Genomic DNA, 17,963 nt, shown 5'->3' on the forward strand with positions numbered 1-17,963 from the left:
GTGACTCTCTCTCTCTCACACACACACACACACACAGAGCCGCAAAGCCACAGAGCACCTCTGGCTTTCTCTAAACACAGTGTTAATCCCCGCCTCTGGCTGCCATCTCTCTCTTTGTCTTTGTCTTGCAGTGCTGCTGTTAAGCGGTGGAGAAATCTATTGATTTGTGGGTCTATGTAAGATGAAGCCAACTACGTGACCGTTAAAGTTGCTGTTAAGGATTTTACAGTAGTGCTTTAGATAGGTATATAGAAAGGAAGGATGTTGTGATTATGAAATAGTAACAGCTATTCGTTGAAACAGCGTTGACTTTGAAATGCTTCCCTGTTGCCTCAGTCTGTGTCTGGCTGTCTGCTTTTTTTACCCCTTGTTGTGGTTTCCTCTTTCCCTCCATGTCTCTGTCTCTTTGTTATACAATTCTGCCATTTAGCATCACTGTCTCTCCCTGTCTCTGCTCTGTCATTCTGTGTCTCTCGTTTTATATTTCTAAGCCCAGCGCCTCCCCCTGTATTTTATTTTTTAACATTGCAGTCCCAGCAATTTTCTCTGCCAAGGATACACACCCTATGGCCAGAGTCCAGTGGCCACACATACACTTACACGCACACACTGACTCTTGCCAGCTCTTGTCTGTGATCAACCCCCTGTGGCCTGCACACACCCTGTAATCACGGCACATAGACCCACCGTGAGCTGCGGCGACAGGCCGCCCTTCCATGGCCATGATTAGAGCTTCAACAGGGGGATAGACACACCCTCTATATCCCCCTCCTCCATCCTCCCCATCTGCCCCAGGCCTCCTGGCTCCACTGGCCCCCATCCTGCCACGCCAAGACCACATTAAAAGCCTTAGTGATGGATTCACAGACCAAAGAGACTGGGGTAAAAGCTCCAGGCTGGGTCAGCTGGGATGTTTCATTTATTTAGTTTGACTTCAAGTTTGCCCACAGAAGACTGAATTAACTACTTGGAGTATGGATGTCCTCGTATATATGATTCATCAGATTCATTATAGAGGGCATAGAGTGAACTCCTGTAAACACACAAGGCCATGTTTGCCTCTGTTTCACACTACTGCTCTTTTTTTCTTTTCTTTTTAAGACTAGGTTTCCCATAGCCTCACTGCATCCTCTGTGTTTTATGTGTCTTTTTTGCATTTGAAGAGGATAAACATTAGGGAAGTGTTTTTTTTAATTTGTTCTTCACTCCTTCCCGCATCTTTCATTGGTTGAAAGTTTGAGCTAGATTTGTGCTGGAAGAACAGTGCCACCTTTCTTATTTCTGCCTCAAAGAAACCAGGAGGTACACCATGTAATATGCAGTGCAGAGACTAATCATTAACTGTGCAATGTATTCTACATTCATACGATTCTTAACCTTATCAGTTAATCTTCCACGTATTGTTACAATTTATTCATTCATTAATTGGTCTATAAAATGTCAGAACGTGGTGTACCATTCCCATCCCATCTTCCTACAAATCAAGTTGTTAAGTCTTCTCTTGTTTGTTTTGTCCAACCAAGAGTACAAAATACAGATTTCTGATTAATCTCACGGATAATAAAAAAGCAACAAATCCTCATTATTGCGAAGCTGAAGCCGAGATATGTTTGAAAGGATTTGCTTGAAATGTACTTAGACAATTAATTCATTACCAAAATATTCTCTGTTATTTGGACTAATTAGAAATCCACAAATGAGTAGATGAATAGATTGTAAGACTCAAGTCCTCGCCACCTTCTCTTTTAGTCAAAGATAAAGCTATCAGGACCATGGATAGCGCTCTGACGGACAAAGTGCTGAAACATGAAAACAAGCATCTGCGCCTGAGAGCAGAGGAGCTGTCTGTTTCATTGTGGTGCTGAAATCGCCGCTGACTTTAACAAAAGACATATTGATATAACATTTTAAAGCGGCATAACACTTTTTTATTCGAAATGCCCCCTACATGTGGCATAAGGCTGTGGTTGTGGCTCGTCTTCCTGTTCTGTATCACTGACTGGCATCACCTCACCCTAGTCCTAGTCATCTACAGTTGGTGTTGGGTCCTGACTCTGACTCCAACTGGTTAGGCCTGCAACCAAGAATATGGAAATGAAAGGGTCACCTAATGCTAGGAGTAGTGTCTCTATCATCTACTAGGCTATTGGCTAGCTTACTAGTAATATGATAGACTGGCTATACACCTGGTAGCGACTCATTTTTAATTTAAAGCTTAACTCTTGCCAAAATGCAACCTAGGGTCTTTTTGTGAATCTACCCGAGTCAAACTTTCATTTAAAGGCGTCTTTAAGACGGAAGCGCCACTTTTAAAATGGACCGTATTTTCGTTTTAAGTCAAATGGCCTTTTGAATGGGAGAGCTAGGGGCACTTCTATGATTACATCAAAATAAACATTTTTAAAAACCTAAGAGGCTCAACACAACATGAGACTTTGCTCGAAGTATTACCAGGGGCTGAGAGTGAATGTATGTACAGTATAACATAAACTCTCCACCAAGCTGTCTGCACTGGCTACATTTACTACTCTGGCGTAGCCCACAGTTTTTTTTTTACCAAATAGAGGGGAGAGGGCATTGTTCAATTAAATTAGAGCATTGACCTCTATTTGTGCATGATTGGCTACTGCTCCGATGTCTGTGTCAAACTAATGAAGTGAAATGATATTGAATCCTCAGACTGTCTGTTGCTGGCCGGGATTACCGAACTTTTGTCCAGTGTATGAAGGTTTTACAACAACGAGAGAATCATTCTGATCGCAAAAAGTGGTGAATGTAGTCCAGCCATTTAGAATGTTATCGCTCCATTGAATGGGCGTTATTAGTTGTCATTAGCCTCATAGATATGGGTTATAATAGGCCTGTTACACCAGAAGGCCGTTGTCAGGACCCCTTGGTGTAAAGTATTCATCCTTTGGGTGTCCTGTTGTGAAATAAACAAGCATTACTTGGTTAGGTTTAGGCAACAAAACTACTTGGTAAGGGTTAGTAAGAGTAGTAAGATTGTGGTATGAGTTAAAATACTAACTTTTGTGGTGTTAGTTAAGAGTTAAATAAGGTATGTTATATAGGAAAAATCCACATGTTTTTTAAAGATTATTTTTTGGGCATTTTTGGCCTTTACTTTTGACAGGACAGCTGAAGACATGAAACACTCAGTTGAACCCGTGCCCACTGTGTCGAGTATAAAATCTCCATACATGGACGCCCGCTCTACCAACTGAGCTATCTGGGTGCCAAAAGTCCTGATTGATTGACCCATCCACCAACCTTACCTACCTACCTACCTAGTTTTAGTCTCTTTATACCACTTCCTACGCTCTTACTAATTATGTTACAGCGCAGCAGTTGTTCTGAGTGTCACATATTGACACAGATGGGAGATGCAATACCGATGGATGATAACGTTGAGTCAACTAGGAAGTAGAGTAGGGCCCTACTGCCTCATATATCTATGGTAGGGACAACAGCTGAGAAATCCTACTCAACCTGCTGATAACATTCAAAGCGGGTGTGTAGTCAGTGTTGCAATTAGTTGCTATTAAATTATAGGTGCTTTGAAAACTGAAGGAAGGAAGGAAGGAATTTAATTTGAACAGAAAGGGGTACATAGTATTGGTGGGGGCAAAATCGATACGGCATAGTATCGCAATAATTTACTATATATGTGTTGGTGAGTTTGTCTGCTTGACAGTCCCATTTTGCAGCAATAAAATTGAAGTGAATTGGACAAACAGAAATTTTTTTCTTTTTTAGATAAAACAGAAAAATGTTTCTTTTTTAGATAAAACAAATGTTGACAAAGTTTCCTTTTGGGGGACATCATTTGAAATTGGGAAAAATTAGAAGTTGGAAAAAAAAGGTCATAAATGGCAGTGTATTGCAGAATATTGCAAGATGTTTAAAATTGCAATAATATCGTGTCGTGGCCTAAGTATCGTGATGATATCGTATCGGGAGGCGGTATCAGATTCCCACCCCTAACACATAGTAGGTGGTAATAGTAGATTTGCATGACACAATTTCCTACATTTTGTCTCTTAAAAACAGTAATTTCCGCTTGTAAAAAATAGTCGTGAAGGGTAGTGACACTGAGGGTGATCACGAAAGGTAGCACTAACATTGACTAATTAGTGTGAAGGTAGTCTCAAGTTTATAGAATGAATTTAGTTGCTTTGTGTTTTAATTTTTTGTGTAAAGCACTTTAAATTGCCCTTTTGCTAAAATGTGCTAGACAAATAAAGCTGCCTTGCCTTGTAGAGAATGATAACAAGTGATACGATAGCTTATGATAATCTCTGAGGCTCTCCACTGCAATTTCTTCATCTCAGTTTTTAAGTCTTAACTGCAGTGTGTTACTGTTGTGTTAACACTAACTTCTGTCATTAGATCAGTTATTTAGTTTATCAAACTGCTAATATCAGTCTCACGGTGGATTTAGATCCGTAACTGCTTCCATCCGTCTAGTGGAGTCCCACCAGTGACAACCTGCAGACTGTTTTTTTGGTCCATAGATTGAAAAACTTAACTCTGACATGATGAATGCATGCTGCTGTGGAAAAGTGATGAGCCAGTTCCTGACTGGACTAGCTCAGAGTAATCTGGTATATGCACACACACACACACACACACACACACACACACACACACACACACGCACACACACTGTGATGTCAGAGTGATTAAATCATTAATAGCTTGCAGAGGAGATGGTGTGACTCACACTAGCTCTCCACTGCAACTTGCATCTCTCACCCTTCCTCTCAGGTCTCTTTCCAATATAGTTCTTCTTCTTCTTCTTCTTCTTCTTCTTCTTCTTCTCTCCATCTGACTTCAGTTAACTCTTTTTTTGTCTTTCTACCCAACATTTTTCCCTTATTCTCTCCCTCTTTTATCCTTTTGTCTTGCTTTTCTCCTCCTTCCCTTCCTCCAACTCTCTTCCACTCCATCCTTTTCTGCCCTGATCTGCCCCTCTTTCCTCAGCATCCATGTGTCTCACTCATTCATCCTCTCCTTTATAAACCTCTCTTTGCCCTCCACCTCGGCTCCATCTATCCTCTCCGCTTTTATTCTTCCCACCGCAGATATCTTCGCTCTCTCCTTTTTCATTTTACAATATATCATCCCTCGCCATCTTATCGTTCACCCATCCGTTCCTTCTCACCTCCTTTGCTCTCTCTTTTGCTGCCTCACCTCTTACCCTCTTTTTCACTCTTCACTATATCATAGTCCTCCTTGTTACCTTTAAATATCTTACCTTCAAATCTTTCATGTGTGTTTCTTTGCGTAAATGTTGATAGCAGTTCAGGTTTGAACGTGTATTTACGGGGGGGAGAATAGGTATTAGTTTTGTCTATGCTTTTTTAAAGGTCATTACAGACCAGACTTTAAACAAACTCACACACACACACACACACACACACACACACACATACATACACTCTCTCACTCTCTTTTTATAAAAATGTATTAGTGTACTCCATGGCTCCATTTAATTGATTTCTTCAACGTGCCATAAACACATTGCCAATAAAGCTTATTTTAGAGATGGCTTCGGGTTTTATTGGTCAGTTAATATAAATAAAGGGGAGAATAGAAGGTGAAGGGTAAACCAAGAGGTAAGCATGCAAAATCAATTAAAACATCAACAAAAATAATTGAGGGGGGAGATGCATTAAAAAATGTCCTGTGCGCTTTTTTTGTAGATTAGTTTTTGGTGGGGCGTTTTTAGGACTTTATTGACAAGACAGCTGAAGAACTGAAAGGGGGGACAGGGTAACAACATGCAGCAAAGGGCTGCAGGCTAGAGTCCAACCCCTGCGTCGAGGAGTAAACCTCTTCCAACTGAGCCATTCAGGCACCCGATGGCGGCAAAAAAGTTTGAGGTTTGACTGTCATTCTTTCATGTCTTCTTTTGTAATGGTTTAATGTCACCCAATTGGAGAAAAAGTGCCCCCAATTGTTGATCTGGATATGTCCAACTCCTACTATTTGCAAAACAGTAGTGGAATGGAAACACACATTCATTCACAGGTTTCGTTTTTGAGGTTTTATATTTGTTTTGGTAAATTTGGATAAAAACTTGGCTACTAGCCACATCTGGCAAACCCCACTGTAGCCAGAGATGTAACACAAGCACCATGTTGTTGTGTTAAGGTGCTTTTTTCAGAATTGTTCTGTTATAAAGAAGCAGCTCCAACATGTCACTCCTCCTAAATCACAAAACTGTCCTTTTTCATTTCTGTTAAGCAAACCGAAAAGACATGTTGATAATCATCATACTACACAGCTGGGAAATGATATTCTCAATGATGTTAAGTTTTATAATTCAACTGTAATACAGAACCATTAGATGCACATGCATATACAGTAATATTCTTTGTGGCTCATCCCCTTTTCTTACTGTAATTTCCCTAGATGGCCGATGAGAAAAACCTCTCAGAACCTCCAGGTCATAATCACACTTGTGCAGGTATTGTGAGTGATAGACAAAAGACAGGAAGACCAACAAAGGGGAAACAGTAGGAGAGTGAAGCTGTCCAGAGAAAAGATGAATGGGTTCAGAGACCACGAGGGAGAGGGAGGGAGAAACACAAATGGGGGTGAGACAAAACAACAGACAGACAGGGTCGGGGGGAAAGAGTGACCGATTAATTGCTTGGAGAAATAAAAAAAAAGGTAGGGGAAAAGGCTCGTGGAGGTGGGAAGAAAGAGAAAGAGGGCAAATGTTGGCTAGAGGGAGGAAAGTAAAACAAATAGGGCAGGAGGAAGGAATAATGGATGAGAAGAACGGCCAACTGTCGGCACCCTGGGTGGAAAAGGAGGAAAAGAGGAATAATGAGTGAAGGAGATTCAAGAGAGGGGAAGAGAGGACTGGTATTTTTTTCTGTGCCAGGGGTAGGATGGTGTTGTGTGTATGTGAGTGAGAGCCTCTGGCAAGAGGCCGCATGCCAGCTTGGCAGCGGTTAGCATGCTAAACGCTGCCAAGCTACACAGCCTATTGCATATACAGTATATGTATATGTCCCACTGCCTAAAGGCACTCTCCTTGGGCCGTTGATGCTAGTCAATCTAACCAAGGTGTCATTACACACATTTAACAGATTGTCTATATTTGTGAGGACCAACATCCCTTTTCAAACAATTCTGAACCCCAGAAACATGTTGGGATGTTTGGTGGCTTTTCCTAGACTACTTCATAGAAACCCAGCTCGCTTTTGAGATCTTTACTTTGTGCCAAAAAAATTCTATAAATACTGTATGTAAGATGAGATTTATTGAAATGGGGACATTTCATCTGAAGAAAGGGATGAATGTAAGATCAGATTTATTTTGTGAATATTTATTAATTGTTTTTCTTCCTTTTTAGGGTTACTGAAATAAGTCACATATTTCCATAAATTGTAGCTTCCTAGTGTATTCTGTTCTTTGAGTTAACAAGGGGACTATCTAACATTTTGGCGGAGGGATATTAAAAAGTGGACCAAGTTACACAGCCGACGCTGTCTCCGTGCTCTTTCTCTTTCCACTGACCGAAAGTATTTGTACGTAATAATGACAAGTTAACAGTTAATGCTAACACTAGTGCTACACACACACAGACACATATAAAAAGGCACAGAGTAGGAGGAACAGAGGTCAATTGGGGTCCAGCAGCACATTTTTGCCTCCAAAGGTTTCCAAAGATACCAAATATTTCAAGCTAAATTTGGGGGAAATGTGTATGTAAGTTACATTAGAGAGTTACAACAAGCTGATAGAGAATCTATATGGTACTGTAAGAGAGTATGGAATAAGATGAATGTAACAACCTTTTAACTTCCTAAAATAAATTGTATGTCCCTCTGAAAAACATGCTGGTTTAACGGCGGAAAAACAGGTCTGTGTGCCAGGCGCATGGTTCAAAAGGGTTGTACTCGTGTCTTCATTATTTCACAGGTGTGTTTTGGGCATAACCTGCAATAAACCAATCAGAGTGTCATCTTCCATTCCCTTTAAAAGCCGGTCGAGTTTGTACCTTGACGCATAATTTTATATGTAATCTTTTGCATGTGTGTGTGCTGCTCCTCATCCCTGTGTGTGTAACACTTGCATAATGTGCACACTGTGCATAAGCCTAGGCGCATTTTACTAATACACTGTTAAAATAGCAAGGTAATGCTGCAGACCAGGGTTTTGTTGGTCAATGGCGCGATCACTTCCCGCTGCCTTAAGATAGCAAGATGCCCATAATTCACCTGAACACACCTCCCTGTAAGACCAGCTCGCCCATGGGCGTAAGGATGGGAGCAGGGATGGGCGCAGGTGCATTCGTTATTTAAACAACGTGGGCGCCGGACGGTACATTAACAATGCCACGCTGTGCTGGCTAGTCTGTGTGTTATGACATTTTCCATGGCAGCCGCCTGCTTGACCACAACATAAATATATGATGAGGAGTGTTTAAACATACATGAAAACAGACGAGAGGAAGAGAGAGTGGAGAGGGATAAAAATGATCACCCTTGCCGTGTTTGTCTTCTACCCTGCTTGTCAAAGTCAAAGTCAAAGTCTGCTTTATTGTCAATTTCTTCACATGTCAAAACATACAAAGAGATCGAAATTACGTTTCCCTTTATCCCACGGTGAAGACAAGACATATTTAACCAATTAGGTCCACGGACAAACATAACATTCAAGTAAACATTATAAAAAGTAAAAATAAGAAGACATTTACAATGAGGAAAATAAGAGCAGCAAAATTTGAGTTGAAAATTTGCAATTATACATACAATAGACAGTCAATATAATATAATAGTGCAACAAGTCATGCGGAAGAATGGATAAGGAGTAGTTAAGAGGAAGTCATGTCTGGCTATTTATCTGTATGTCTTTGTCTGGTTCTCATTTTTTCTTTCTCCTCGTCTATTCTCTATTCAACCCTCTCCCCATCTGTCCCTGTAGACTCCATCCTTCCTTTGTTCTTTTATTTGTTGGCTTTTTTTTTCTTTTTTTTGTTCCCCTATTCTCCTCTTTTCCAATTTCTTTTTCTTTCTTTCTACCAAACCATTCTTTCTCTGCTCATGTTTTGTCATCCATCCATCTAACCATCTCTCCGTGCATCTCTCCGCTGATGTATAATTAAAAGCTGCTAAAAGGGTTTGAGGAAGAGCGAGAGCAGAACTGGCAGCCGTACCGTTGAAACATTTTCTGACACACAACAAAAACATCGGGAGAGCGGGGTAGCCATTATGTATCTTGGTCATTACCATGGGAACCGCCTTATGACAGCTTTAAAGTTTAATGCTGTCTAGCGGCTGCTTACGCGCTTACGTATGTTTTTATTTTAGAACATCATCAAACTGTTGGAAACAATACACTGAGACCTATGTGTTCTAGTTTATTGAAAGATCAGATGCTCTGCACCTGTAAAGCCAATTAACATTTGGCTTTGAATAACAGAAAAGGTGAAACAGTTGCTGTGAAAATCTTTATTTTTAGCTCACGTTTCCCAAAAGTAACAACTGCCAATGTAACAGCTGCCTGAAAGACAATATTCTTCTTGTAAATGAATAGTGATTATTCCAACATGCTAGTTGTCCCAGCTCAGGTAAAGATCTCCGGTTTCTTTATCACATCTTGACATTGTCCAGGACTGAACCGTACCCACGCACTTCTTTGGAAAGATGCAAAATGGCTGACGACACAAGTTACATAAACTATTACACAACATCAAAGTGTTGATCAAACCCCTGACCCGTGATGAACGAGCCACATCAAGAAAACTCAGCTGACTCACAGATTCATGCACTCTTGTGAGGTCAGGCGGTTCCCTTTTAGAGGCAAACTGAGCGCTGTGATTCCTTTGTACCCTTTCATACTGTCCTGCTCGGATCCTCCTATACTCGTTTTAAATTGACACAAATTACACAAGGAGTAATTACAAGGAGATTACACAAATAGCTGTCGGAGTCTGGTTTGATGCCAGGGCTGTCTGTCTGTCTCATATTATTGAAGTCCCAAGCCTTGAATCTTCAGCTAAGCCTTCAATCCAAACCCCCATACTGTCAGTGTGATCCACATTCTGTGTGTGTAGTTACAGGAGGGCAAAATATGTTGTGTGCATTGCTGTGAATGGGTTTATGTTATGTAAACAGTTCATTTACACTCATGTACAAATGAAACTTTTGCATATTCCCTGTAAATTTTAATGATCACACACTCCCTGTCTCATTTTATCTTTGCGCCCTCATAAAAACTGTAAGTGCGGTCTTGTCCTCTAGAGATCTTCCCAAGTAACACATCACACACATGGCAGAGAGAGAGAGAGAGAGAGAGAGAGAGAGAGTCAATTAGGATATTTAAAGCAGCACTTTCTACTTTACTGCTTGAAAAATAAGCACATCAAAAGAACGTATAGTTATCCAGACATGGAACTGGAAATAACACAAATATCTGCAGTTATCTCTGATTTTTATTTGCCACTCTGTCCCGGGAACCGTAACGGCCGGCTGTGGCATCATTACCGTTGTATCATCGAGAGGTCACCGAAGTCCATTTCCCATTTTAATTCTAACACTTGGGAGTTGTGAGATCCAGCACCCATTAGCATTTCTAATGCAGCACCTACTGTAGGGATATAAGGAGCTAAGAAATACATTTGACCTGATTCAAATCAGCTGGTGTGTAATTTCAAATGTGTGCACGTAACTTTACCCCTCATACCTGTGCCTGCTTTTATCTTCTGTCAGTGGTGTAGATTTAAATGTATCATGGCTCAATGGCTGCTTTGTTTTGTACTCCTTAACGTAACTATTGAGCGCACCTCACAGCCTATCTTTCTTTCCTCCCTTGTCTTTATAGTCCTGTAGTACCTTTCCACACCTGTTGTGGTGCATTGCACTTTTCTTGACTTCTCTTCTTTCTTGCCTTTCTGATTTTTGTATGTCATCATCTTATCTTCTACCCTTCTTTTTTTTTAACGTCTTCCTGCAATCTTGTTCTTCATCTCACCTCGTTATTTTACTCTTAACTATTTTTTTCCTCAATTTCCTCCATCCTCTCCTCCATCCCTTTTTCCTCATATGCTCCCAGCGGAAAACACTAAAGTAGCTGCTATGGATTATGGTACATCATGCAGATTTGTGTTTGTGTGTGTGTGTGTGTGTGTGTGTGTGTGTGTTTGTGTGTGTGTGTGTGGTAATGTACGGTATGTGATTAATGGTCGTAGCTTAATTCCACACAATGTAATGCAGCTAGGGAAGGCATTAGCATGCTATCTGTGACTAATCTGAGGACAGACCTAAACATGTACAGTACAGTAGATAATGTAATGAGGTGTGATTTTTGTGTATACTGAATGTGCGTGTGTTTTTTTTATTCCACTTCACGCCTTAATGGTTTCCATGCCAACCATACATTCTCCCTACCTCTTGTGTGTGTGTGTGTGTGTGTGTGTATATGTGTGTGTGTATGTGTGTGTGTGTTTCTGATTCCTCTGAACAGAATTCCTCTCTTCCATCCTCTCTCTCCTACAGTATCTCTCGTTCTTCTAACACTTCTTCTTCTCCTTTTTGGATGCCAGCAGAAAAATGAGAAAATGGAAGCGCTCCCATGTCTCTATGGATTTGAGTTCAGATATCCACTACAGGGGGGGGTGGAAACTGGATTTACGTTTTTCCATCAAGGTGTTCAGGCTGTTCCACCATACAGTCGATGTCTGCGGCAATTGAATTATAGTTTACAGATTAAATAGATTGCAGTCTAGTGATCACAATCACAGCCAACTTGTAAATTCTGGATTTGAAGTACACCTCAAGTTTCAGTTCATTCTCAAAATATGTATCTGACTTTAACGTTGCTCCATGTCCTTGCACGCTCTGTCATTTTGTAACAGCATCTAATTAAGTTAATAACCCAAGTGTACCCTGAAGTAGCATCAGTAGCAGCTACACCATGTAAACAAACACCAGCTGTGCTTGCAGCCATGGCAGATTAGTCCCTAAAATACCCAGAATGCAGCATGGTGTGAATGCAGTGGAGCCCTCCCAAGGCTCTGGCAATAAAACCTCTTCTAGTGATTCCTTTTTGTTGGAGAACCCGACTGACTTTTATTTAGAGGATCACTTGTGCCCTGACTTTATTGAATTTCCTGTGTGAGCAGCAGGGGAAACTTCTATACTTTCTTTTTCTACTAGCGTCTTTTTTCCCCTCTAATTTTATATTCTGGTCTCACATATTCCTCAATTTCCACATCTTGTTTTCTTGCCTTCCTTCTTTTACATTTTCTCTATCAAATTGCTGGCAGAAAAAAAGCTTCATATCTTCCTCTGCCCCTCTCCTCATACCACAAATCATGCACCTATCCATCTCTGTCATCTCACACACACACACACACACACACACACACACACACACACACACACACACACACACACACACACACACACACACCCACACCCACCAGAGAAACCACCTTTATTACTCAGCATAGCTGGAGACCACTTATCACGAATGTGTATGTGGGAGAGACAGAGTGTGTTTTGTGTTGTTTCTCATTATGCGTTCCATGATATCATTAAGAGAGGTAATATCTCTCCACTTAAGAGCTTTTTTTATGTCTCTGGTTCTCTCTGTTGGTTACATTGTTTTGTTTGCGTTGCTACCACTCAGAGAGTCCGACAAAGGTTTTCTTTTAGCCTACCTGCTCCTGTGTGTGAGTGTGTGTGTGTGTGTGTGTGTGTGTGTGTGTGTGTGTGTGTGTACAAGTGCCAAAGAGAGAAGCATCCACACCAACTGATAGCATTTGATCGTACCCAGCACTGCAGTATGTTTCTGCCTCTCCGCACTTTGAAAACTAAAAGGCTGCTGTCGCTCAGAATCCCACTACATCCCATTTTAACATTTTCCCACTAATTTATTTACTTTTGGAGTTATTCCTGATAACTGACAGTTTGAGCCCAATTTTATTTACAAAATTTCCGCTGCTTTTTAATCCATCCGTAAAAGTTAAATAGAAGAAGATGGGCGTCACACACAGCCGTACACAGCCCGTACATGATTTATGACATCATGCAGACTATAAGGTCTGCATTTTAAAACACAACAAACAAAATAAATCTACGCAAACCCAATTCAAGCCTGGTGGAATTTTGAGAAATCACAGCACGCAGTATTTACAATACAGACCTAACAAGTAACTCAACTGTAGCAATGTTGCTAATCTCTGACAACAACAACCCATCTGTCCCTATAGAGACAGACTAAAGACAGACAGCTAAAGTGAGAGAAAGGCTCTGTGATCTAGTGAATGGCTAGCTAACCTGGAAAAAACTAAATGTACTCACTTTTTCCTGCTCATCGCCTGTAATTAAAATATACTCTCTGACATGTTAGTAAGTGGGAAGCCAGATCCTTGTACAATATGATATAGTATAATGTGATAGTATGTCAGTGTTTTCTTTGCACTCCAAAATCAATTTATTCAGATTCAACCAAACTAAGTAGTTTGTATAAAGAAGATATTTGAGTTTGCAGCGTACAGTTGGCACAGCATTAAGTCCATGTACAGTCAGTAACATCCGTCATTTGTGGGCAAATCAACTGTTTTAGGGTACATGTACTGTTATGTGATTATAATATCACAAGAGTTTGGATTGTCATCGAATTACTGTAAACTTGTTGTTGGTTGACTATTACAATCCTGGTAGTCAGCTGAAGAAGACACACATGTCCACATCCTGTCCATCTTTCTCACTCTCCAGCTTTGCTAAGGGAAAACAACGGCCTTGCATTGTTGGTCAAGTTAACTTTTAACTTTCAAACTATAACATTTTTATGATCTCAATTTTACTGTGTTGCAGCAACTCTTTCACAAGTGTGTGTGTGTGTGTGTGTGCGTGTGTTTGTGTGTGTGTGATGGAGAGATTTCGAGTTTCCGCCAGAAGCAGAAACAGTAAAACTAAAGTGTGTATATAAATCAGCCTCACTTAAGAAAATGAGTTGTTTGCTGCTGCGGTTCTCTAAGAGGCTTTATCTCACACACACTCACACACGCGCACACACATGCTCCCAGCACCTAAAAGTAAGGTAGTCTTTCAATGCCTAAAAACACAAGCACAAGCACACACACACACACACACACACACACACACACACACACACACACACACAGCTTCAAGTGGTTGTTAATCCAAAGTAGACCTGGAGCCAGAAGAAAATGGAAAGAGATGGAGGCCGAGATATAAAGAGAGTCTGTGCCCATTAAGTAATGCAATGAGGTCTGAACTAATCAAATCAAACTGTCGCTCAATCATTCACTTCCATGAGAAGTTTAGGGCCGCATGCAAACACACATCCCTCTGCAGCAATATAAAACTTATCCATTAAATGGATTTACAGCCCAATTGATTCTGTTTGGGGCTTTTCAATCAACAATACCTTTTGTTGACCTTTTTCACTCACTTCGTCACTTTTTTGTGTGTGTGTGTCTGACAGTGTGTGTGACAGACCAGGGCATTTTTGGCTTCCGCTTGACAGAGGAACTTTCTTGGGAGCAGATGTCACAAAGTAACAAGATAGATATATGCAGAGAAGGTGAGACAGTGAAGGAGAAGGAGGGAAGATATTTAACATATTGCATTTAGGAGTGTAGCCTTATTTCATCAGCGCGTGGTAGGCAGGAGTGCATATCTAAGTCTAGAATAATTTATTTATTGTGAAATTATTTGGAATATGGATAGTGATGTAGTTATTAAGGAAGGTCAATACTGCAAATGCTGCCTATCATACACTAGAAGACTTTTTAAAGATTTTTAAAAATTTTAAGATTTTTAAAAAGTATAGAAAAAAGTCTGACACCATCTCTCCTTTAAAGACAATCTATATATAAACTATAAGATTTTAAAACCAAGACATAGAAAGAGATTGACTCGGACTGAGTTTTATGACCACCTCACACCAAATGATAGAGACAATAGGAGCGCACCCCAACTCTAGCAAAACTCTAATGGTTAGATTCTGATATTGGTAATGAATCTGCTTTAGTGGAATCGCTTGAAAAGTGGTTAAGTGGAAGGTCGGCATAAGCAATGAAATTGTAAAAATAAAAACAAACTAGCGATCATTCAGAACCTCTTTATTCATTGCTCTTTTCTGACCCTTCTTTCTATTCTTGATGTTTATTTATTTTTGTACAGCTGTGCTCAGTGGGCCTTGACCCCCCTAAGTTGTTTGTCTTGTATAATCTAATGTGACATTATATCTGACAAGTTAAAAGCATTTCTTTGTTGTTGTTTTTTAAGATTATTTTTTGGGGCATTTTAGCCTTTTTTTAATTTTAAGAGCACAGCTGAAGACACGACAGGGAAGATAGAAGGGTAATGTCACGCAGCAAATGGCCACAGGTTGAAATCGAACTCTGGCCTCTTCAGTCTTCAGAGCCTTTGTACACGGGACACACACTCAACCAGGTGAGGTCCCAGGGAACCCCTTTAAAACAGTTTTTATAACATAAAGCTGAGCCATCTTAACAGGTCTGTTGGGAATCGGCGTCCCCCATTAGGGTGGTAGCTAGCTTTTTCAGTATACTTTACTGTTTATTTTATGGAGATTTAAAATGGTTATGACACTATGTACTTTGAACCTGTACTTTTATTACAGACCTATTGTCATTCCTGGTTTTAAATCAGTGTATAATTTCTCATGACAATTTCTTGGAAGCACGGTCACATAAATTTATTGGAACCACAAACTGTTAAGGGTATTGAGTGTGTGACCCTGCCATGAAAACTAAAATTATAGAAAAGGCCGGCGAAAGAGGAAGAAGAATGGGCAAGGGCTGAGATAGAGACGGAGAGAGGAGGGCACAGATGGGAGTGCTGCTACTGCCAGTATGAATGGTATGAATAATTAAAGTGTGTGTGTGTGTCTGTGTGTGTGTCTGTGACTTAATGAATACATTTGTGTAAATTCCCCAGTGTCTACCTGGAACTTGTTTTCACGCGTATCATGTATGTGTACATTGAACTGAATTGTTTGTGTATGTGTGTGTTACTAGTGAAGCGTGGGTACATGCGGGGGTGGCTGGCTGTCTGTTCATGTACAAACCACAATTTGTGCAATGTGTTTGACGTGAAAAACATAGTGTGTAGATATCCAATGTATGAATGTTCCTCATTGTTGGAGGTTACGTGTTTATATGTTAAAAAATGTATATTATGTGTTTTTATATGCAACGGTGATACAGGTTCTAACCAATGTGAAAGGCACCCCACCCCCCAATCCCCACCCCAACCAATCCAACCATCCCAGTTTGTCCCTTTGGATCCAGATGAGTCTATGCATTACTCCTACTTCTCTTTCAGTCTCTTTTAGTTTCTCTGTTTCTTTCTTCCTTGTCACTTCTTCAATCTCTCACCTCTTACTACGTATTTTTCCTTTTACCAAATCATTTTTCTTTCTATCCTCTCTCCCATCTCTCTCTTCATCTCTCTCCATCTTCTTACGTCTGTAATTTCTCTTCCATCTCAATGCCAATTGACCCTTCGCCAGGCTGTAAACCCGGAAGTTACTGTTGCTACGCCAGTCAATCTTTCTATTGTAAGATGTTACAACAGGCAGATGACTGGAAATGATTAAAGAAATGAAATCAACTTTCCAACATAAAATATGTTATGCAAGATATTTAATCTCTTTCTTCCCACTTGTCCCAGTTGTTCTTTTCTACTCCTGTTTCAGACTGGACTAAACAATACTTTCATCTTTTCCAACCTTGTTGATAGTTGCCGCTCAAACTGATGTGATGCTGGAAATAGCCTAATCCAGCTGCTGTTGCTGTGACAGCTCAGCAATGAAAACAATGCGCTTCCACTTCTCCATCACTCTCTCACACTCCTCTCGCTCCTCCCTCCTGGTTCTTCTTTGTCGAACCAAAGGCTATTTGTGGTGTAAGAGCCAACATGGCTGACAGGGAAGCATATATGATGACACAACCAGGTGGAAATGAACACTCTCTCTTCCTCTTTGCCTGTCAGATACAGATGGGTTGTTGAGTTGATGATTATATATACGCTGGGTTAAACAGACCAGAAGGAGGCCTAACAGATGGGATTTTCATAGAAGGAACAAAACACATGTTGTGATCATGTTGGTGCCCTAGATATTTTCGAATTAGGGATGTTTTATAATCAGATTCCTTTATTGTTAGTGGAAACATTATCAGCGCCAATTCAAAGCTGTGACCGGCACCATTTACACAGCAGTGAAATACTTTCAAACTGTTAGCCTCCTTTGATACATTGATATGTTACTCATACATAATTGCAGCCTTCTTAAATGCACCCTTAGAGCATCAGACATCAGACATCTGACATAATGTGAAATTGGGAAAGTTATAGACACATTCCAATTTAAATAGATTTGTATTTATAAATAATATTTTCACAATACAATAGGCCCTTCAGCGGTCTGCACGTACCAAAGGGGTTGCTCTGGTAATAGGTAATATTTCTTTTGCTAACGCCAAAGAGTCAGTTAAACTAACCAAGCGACCGTGACAGAAGTAGACCAGCAACTAACCGGTCGAGGCAGCAGTATGACAGCAACTCTTATTACTGTTTTTGTAAGTGGGGTCTGGTGATTTTGAAGAGAGCATAGATAACACCTTTAGTTCCACTGTATTTGAGCAAGTTAAAGCGGTGCAAATATTCTAAATACAGCGTGCACATAAAGGGAAACCTAAAAACCAGCTGATTTTAAACCAGCTCTGTGTTATTACAGTGTGTTTGTGTGCAGATGAAGGGCTATCCTCCGTGGCACCAGCTATCATTTTGTTATCAGTTCGTCCTCCGTTTTTTTCTCAGACACTGACTTTTTGTGCCAAGGAACGTCCTGGCCTTTGTATATGGTTATTACAGTGGGTACGGAAAGTATTCAGACCCCTTTAAATTTTTCACTCTTTGTTTCATTGCAGCCTTTTTCCAAAA

At 40.4% G+C, this 17,963-nt stretch overlaps 1 protein-coding gene across 1 annotated transcript in view; it reads left to right on the forward strand.

The window, feature by feature from the left end:
* LOC117962205 (sodium/calcium exchanger 1-like) overlaps positions 1-17,963 on the forward strand; it is an 84,212-nt gene that overhangs the window by 54,826 nt on the left and 11,423 nt on the right. The gene's annotated exons all lie outside the window — the stretch shown is intronic.

Source organism: Etheostoma cragini, chromosome 19 (genome assembly GCF_013103735.1).
Source record: "Etheostoma cragini isolate CJK2018 chromosome 19, CSU_Ecrag_1.0, whole genome shotgun sequence".
NCBI classification, from domain to species: Eukaryota; Metazoa; Chordata; class Actinopteri; order Perciformes; family Percidae; genus Etheostoma; species Etheostoma cragini.